At 31.5% G+C, this 7,349-nt stretch overlaps 1 pseudogene; it reads left to right on the top strand.

Moving 5' to 3' along the window:
- The first annotated feature begins 967 nt into the window (after positions 1–967).
- Positions 968–6,887, top strand: LOC130974790 (pentatricopeptide repeat-containing protein At1g11710, mitochondrial-like; annotated as a pseudogene).
- Positions 6,888–7,349: the final 462 nt, after the last annotated feature.

Here is a 7,349-nt window from a genome sequence, read left to right as displayed (position 1 = left end):
GCTTCTTTTCATCCAAAAGTCATAACCTTGTTGCTCGAGCTTTTTATGCTGGCAAGCGTTTCTTAAACCCAGATTCTGGAGATATTGTTTTTAGAGATATTTGTGTTAACTTGAAGCATAAGAGATGGAGTGTGTTAGCGAAACTTTTACCCAAGCTCTCCAACTCCTTGGTAAGCCAAGTTGTTTGCAAGTTCCAGAAATCACCATAGTTGGCTTTAGATTTTTATAACTGGGTTGGAATGTTGTTCCTCACTCATTAGGTTCCTGTTGTACTTTGGTTCATTATTGGAGAAGTCAAGAATATTTGATGAGGCCTTGTTTCTTCTAAGAAACTTGATTACTGAAGAGGGCACTCCGCCATTGGTGTTGTTGGAAGTATTGATAAAGAGTTATCGAAGATGTTGCTCTAGTATTGCAGTTTTGATGCATTGGTGAGGTATTATACTTAGATTGTGGTTACCGAAAGTACTTATGATATCATCTATAAATTAAGGAGTCTAGGTTGTTTCATTACTATTCATGTTTGGAATAATTTCCTAAATCACTTGTTGTAAATCAATGAAATTGATAGGTTTTGGAATTCGTATAGAGGAATGAGTTCTTTTGGTTACATGAAAAATGTGAATACTTTTAATTTGGTTATTTATGTTGTGAAAGGAATGCCAACTAGTGAAAGCTATTTCAGTGTTATATAAAATAATGAAAGGTGAAATTTTTTCCAATGTAGTGCCGTTTAACATAATCATATATGCGACGTACAGAATTGACAACTTGGGTCTTTCCTTAAAACTTTTAAAAAGGATGACTATGATGTCAGGGGATGTTATTTGGCCCAATTATATTATTTATGACTGCAAAATTAACGAGTTCTGCAAGAATGGAAAATTATTATTTGAAGAAGAAATGCTTCGTAAAATGGTCAAAGCAAGTAAAGAGTCGAGTGTTCAAATATATGCTACTTTGATAAATGGGTATGTTAGGTAGGGAAGTTTGGAAGAGGCACTGAGGCTCTATGATGTAATGGTGGAAAAGGAATTGGTTCCTAAAAGTGTTGTTTATAATTCAATTTTATAATGGATTTATTGTGTATGAAGTATTAAGGAAGTTTCTTTGCTACTATTTGACATTATTGATAAGCATATATATCCTAATCAATACTCCTATACAATCCTTACCAAAGGCCTTAGCAGAAATGGAAATCTGACTGAAGCTCTTAAACTTCATCGCTAGATTTTAAAACATAACCTAATATAGGATTCTTTTTCTCACAACATACTTCTTAACTATATATGCAAAAGGATAAACATGAAAGTATCTAAGCAACTATTAGGTAGCATAATTACCCGTGGCCTGGCTTCTGATGTTTATAGATTTGGAATTGTGATTGATGAATGATGTAAAATAGGTAACACAAACAACGCGCTCCAACTTTTGGATTGGATGATAAAGATGGATGAAAAGCCTAATTTGACAATATACAATTACTTTATCAATGGTATATGTAAAATGGCTTCAAAAGATGCTACATAATACATAATTGGTAAATTACAAAAGAGAAGATTACTTGATGCAACGACTTTTAATACCTTCATTAATGGATATTGCACTAGTGGAGAAATTGATAAAATGTTTAATTTGACTATGGAAATAAAGAGCGTGGAAATTTCTGTGAATAAAGTCACATATAATACACTGATAAACGTTCTTTGCAAGTGTGGTTGTGAGGAAGAAGCAAAAAAATTGATGAAGACGATGACTATCCAAGATTTTTGTCTTAATTTCGTAACATACACTACACTTGTTACTCACTTTGTCAAGAAATGTACTTCTAATAGAGTGATTGCATTTCATGACTACATGATTCTAAAGGGAGTAGGCCTTGACCAGAAAACATATGATACCATTGTAACACCACTTCTTTAGAATAAAGAAGAAAGAAAAAGTCGTAATATGACTTGTATAACAGTGTAAAAGGTTGTCCGATCTCACAATGTCACTTTTTTATTTTTTTAATACTAAAAAGTCATACCATTATTTTTTTAGTGTACCAACCACATTCTTGTCAATTTATATTACTTCATTTTAATTTTAATGTCCTACATCAGGTTACCTTTTCTTAATTATATATTATACACTGGAAGTACATTTTGCTAATTTATGGTACATAAATTTATATGCAGCTTGATCTATTATGTATGGTTTATATATAAAATTTTTTTTAATAGTTTTAGGTAACATAGCTCTTATTTGTTGGATTTTGATTTTTGAATCACAACTTCATAACTTTTGGTTTTAGCCATTCATTAATGTAAAGAACCTTCTATATTTTTGCGCTTAGCTGGAGAATTATGAGCCATTCTACTTTTTATTGAAAAAAGATATCTATATTTTTTTATGTTAGAATATTACTGGATAAGATAGAATGCAACAATGACGAGAGATTTAAATAATTTATACAAGCATTACTCCTTTTTAATAAATTTATTAAAAAGAATAGAAGGTCACATTCTAGATAATAAAATTATTGTATATGTTAATATAGTTATAGATGAGCAGATATTGCAACATTTAGGTATTTTTAAAATAGGATAAAATTGGAGAAAAATATTAGCCAATAATTAGTCAACATAGATTTTAGATGTATAGTTCTTAGAGTTTAAGTGTGTTGTTTCTGAAATTTTTGAATGTGTAAACTTTGCATGAGTAGTAGTGAATCCTAAACTCTAAACCCTAAACTTATACCCTAAACTAGGTATAATAAAGTGAAATTACAGTTACAACTAACTTATACTGATCACATTTTGAGGTGTAGCAATTCTGAGAGAAATCACTGCATATTCATATTTGACCTCGTAATTGTAGAAAAGCATAAATTGCTTAAAGCATGATCTAACTACTTTTAATAAATGGTTGATGCTTTATTTATTATAAGTATTTCATGTAAACCAAAATATAATCGTATAATATATAGTCGTATAATATATACTAATAATATTAACACATATTTCTATAAAAAATTAGTTAGTGAATGCTTCCATTAGTTTATGTCTTGGCATTTAGGGCATTCTCGATGGTCTTCACTCCCACGGACTCTTGCTTCAATTCATCAGCCGCAGACCAAGTTTCCTGGGATGAAACTTGACTAATCCTAACTGAGCTTAGTGGTTCACCACTCTGGAGCCTATATAATTTAATGTAATATTGAACATTTAAAACTTTTGACCGATATTAAATTTACTCGATACAAACTAGTTAAGGTTTAAACAAATAAACCTATTCTTAAAACTGACCACCTCTTTTAAATCTGAGTCAATATGGATATTAGAATTATAAAAGTGTCTTTGAACAGTGGTTTTATCATTCCACCAGGATGATTTAAAATATTGCAACACAATAATAAGGGGTTCCACCCTTCCTTCTTCAAGGTGTGGAAGGATTTAATCTACCGTCTCCCCAAACAAAGTACACACAGTTCTGTTGTTCATATCGAAAATATTAGGTTGCATTAAGGTATTGTATAGTTTGAAAATATGTTTACACAGATTAGTTAATTTTTCAAAATAGTACACATTCTAAGTCGTCTAACACAACAGCCAGACATTTGGTTTCCTTCCTTTACTGGTAACTGAATTCCTTGGGTCTTTCTTTTCAACTACGTCAGCAATCATGTCTACAGAACAAGAACCAATAATACGTTATGACTATTGGTATTAAAAAACAAATTTCAGACGAAATTCACACAACAACTTTTGAATCTATGTAAGTAATACTCACCAGATATATGTCGTCTAACCTTTCAGTATTTAACAAATCTCAAATAGACCTGAAAAGGAATGTTTCAAGGATATCTTGTGTTGTTTACATGTGTAACCGTTGTTTGCTGAAAAAAGTATTAGTATAAAGTTGCTATTGGTAGTTTTTGGCTTAGTTTTGTTGCCCACAACTATGAAGTTACGCATAATATACATCTAGAACTCAAAGGTATTATGATATTATGCTCCTTGAGTTTGAATTTTAATTTGTTTGAATTGATTTATTGATATTATGCTGAACCACTGCAATATGTTGTTGATTTATGTCATTAATACTGAATTTTGTGAATTGATGTTTAAAGAATGTTTGTTAGTGTTATTTTGTGTTGTTTATGTGTCTTTGCACGTTAACTGTTCGATAATATGACTCTATGACTAATTTGGATTTTAAATTGCATGTTATAGCTACTTTGTAATTTGAATTAATGATTCATGTTTAGGCAATTGATTAAGAATAATGTATTTATTACTTAGTGATACTTGTTCATATTGATTATTGCTTTGATTATCAAGTTTGTACATTTATGCCTTGTTGACATACTAGAATCTAAATTGTTTAAATGTTTGTACTTCACATAGTTCTTAAGAGAAGAAAAACTCACTTTTATTTATCTAAGAAATTATCTTGAGAAGCTCTTTTCGCTCCCAAAAAAGAGTGAGATTTTTTCTCTTAAGAAATGCCAAAGAAAAAAATAATTTTGTTGAAGTAAACCATAACCTGAGAAAAAATTTTCGAACGTTGTTGTTAACAGTTGGTTAGAGTCTAGAGTCTGTCTTTTTTATTAGGCTCGAGTTATGGGCTTCACTGTTCAAGGCCCAATAAAAAGGACAAATTCTAGACTCTTATCAACTGTCAATAACAATGTTCCGAAATTGTTTCTTAGGTTATGGTTCACTATAACAAAATTGCTTTTTCTCTTTCTTTGGCAGTTCTTAAGAGAAGAAAAGCATACTCTTTTTTGGTGGCAGAAGGAGCTTCTCAAGGTAATTTCTCAGCTAAAATTGAACTTTTACATTTTTCCTATTTTATATTCTTATGTTTTTTGTTTCATCCATTATGCATTTTTACTGTAAAGGGGTAAAGGTTGTAATTTTTTTTGATACAGTGTGCGTAAAACTTGGTTGTCTATTTGATGATGGTATGAATTTGAGCTTTTCATCCAAAAGTCATAACCTTTTGGTTTGAGCTTTTCATGCTGGTAAGCGTTTCTTAAACCGAGGTTCTAGAGATATTGTTTTCAAAGCTATTTGTGTTAACTTAAAGCATAAGAGATGGAAGGTGTTGGAGCGACTATCCCCCAAGCTCACCAGCTCCTTGGTGAGCTAAGTTGTTTGCGAGTTCCAAAACTCGTCACAGTTGGCTTTAGATTTTTATAACTGGGTTGGAGGGTTGTTCTCTCACTCGTTAGATTCCTGTTGCACTTTGGTTCATGTGCTAGTGAAGTCAAGAAGATTTCATGATGCCCTGTTTCTTCTGAAAAACTTGATTATTAAAGATGGTACTTCTCCATTGGTAGTGTTGGAAGTATTAATAGAGAGTTATAAAAAATGTTGCTCTAGTATTGCGGCTTTTAATTCATTGGTGAAGGCTTGTACTCAGGTTGGGGCTACTGAAGGTGCTTATGATGTCATCTATAATTTAAGGAGTCGGGGTTGTTTCATTACTATTCATGCTTGGAATAATTTCCTAAATCACTTGTTGCAATTGAATGAAATCGATAGATTTTGGAATTTGTATAGAGGAATGGGTTCTTTTGGTTACATGTAAAATGTGAATACTTTTAATTTGGTTATCTATGCTTTGTATAAGGAATGCCGACTAGTGGAAGTTATTTTAGTGTTATATAGGATGATGAAGGGTGGAATTTTGCCCAATGTAGTCTCGTTTAACATAATCATAGACGTGGCATGCAAGATTGGCAACTTAAGTCTTTCTTTGAAACTTTTTAAAAGGATGACCATGGTATCAAGGGACTTTGTTTTGCCCAATTCTGTTACTTACAACTGCATAATCAACGGGTTCTGCAAGACTGGAAAATTATTACTTGCGGAAGAAATGCTTCATAAAATGGCCAAGGCATGTAAAGAGCCGAGTGTCGTACATTTGCTACTTTGATAGATGGGTATGCTAGGTGGGGAAGTCTGAAGGAGGCATTGAGGCTCTGTGATGTAATGGTAGAAAGGGAATTGGTCCCTAATAGTGTTGTTTATAATTCGATTTTATACTGGGTTTATCGTGAAGGAGGGATTGAGGAAGCTTCTATGCTACTATCTGACATGATTGATAAGCATATATGGCCTGATCAATACTCATATGCAATCCTTACCAAAGGCCTTTGTAGAAATGGAAATCTGACTGAAGCTCTTAAGCTTCATAGCCAGATTTTAGAACATGACCTAATACATGAATCTTTTTCTCACAACATACTTCTTAACTATATATACAAAAAGAAAAACATGGCAGTAGCTAAGCAACTATTGGGAAAAATGATTACCCATAGCCTTGCTTTTGATGTTTATACATATGAAACTATGATTGATAGATACTGTAAAATAAGTAACACAAACGACTAGCTCCAATTTTCGGATTGGATGATAAAGATGGATGAAAAGCCTAATTTGACAATATACAATTATTTCATCAATAGTCTATGTAAAATGGCCTCAACAGAAGCTACATAATACATAATTGATGAATTACAAAAGAGAAGACTATTTGATGCAACGAGCTTTAATACCTTCATTAGTGGATATTGCACTGGTGGACAAATTGATAAAATATTTAATTTGACTTTGAAAATTAAAAGCTTGGGAATTTCTGCGAATAAAGTCACATATAATATGTTGATAAACCTTCTTTTTAAGTGTGGTTGTGAGAAAGAAGCAAAAGAATCGATGAGGACGATGACTATCCAGGGTTTTTGTCTTAATTTCCTAACATACACTACACTTGTTACTCACTTTGCCAAGAAATGTAGTTCTAATAGATTGATTGAATTGCATGACTACATGATTCTAAAGGGAGTATGCTTTGACCAGAAAACATATGATACCATTGTAACACCCCTTCTTTAGAATAAAGAAGAAAGAAAAAATTGTAATATGACTTGTATAACAATGTAAAAGGTTGTCCAGTCTCACAATTTGTCACTTTTCCATTTTTTAATACCGAAAAATCATATTGTTCTTTTTTTAGTGTGCTAACCACATTTCTGTCAAATCATATTACTTAATTTTATTTTTGATGTCCTACATCGGGTTATCTTTTCTTAATTATATATTATACACTGGAAATACATTTTGCTAATTTATGGTACATAAATTTACATACAGCTTGATCTATTATGTATTGTTTATACATAAATTATTTTTGAATAGTTTAGGTAACATAGCTCTTATTTGTTGGATTTTGATTTTTGAATCACAACTTCATAACTTTTGGTTTTAGCCAGTCATTAATATATAGAACCTTCTATATTTATGCGCTTAGCTGGAGAATTGTGAGCCACTCTACTTTTTATTGAAAAAAGATATCTA

This window comes from Arachis stenosperma, chromosome 4 (genome assembly GCF_014773155.1).
Source record: "Arachis stenosperma cultivar V10309 chromosome 4, arast.V10309.gnm1.PFL2, whole genome shotgun sequence".
Taxonomy (NCBI): domain Eukaryota; kingdom Viridiplantae; phylum Streptophyta; class Magnoliopsida; order Fabales; family Fabaceae; genus Arachis; species Arachis stenosperma.
The sequence above is the reverse complement of the archived record's forward strand: the minus strand, read 5'-3'. Positions and strand labels throughout refer to the sequence as shown.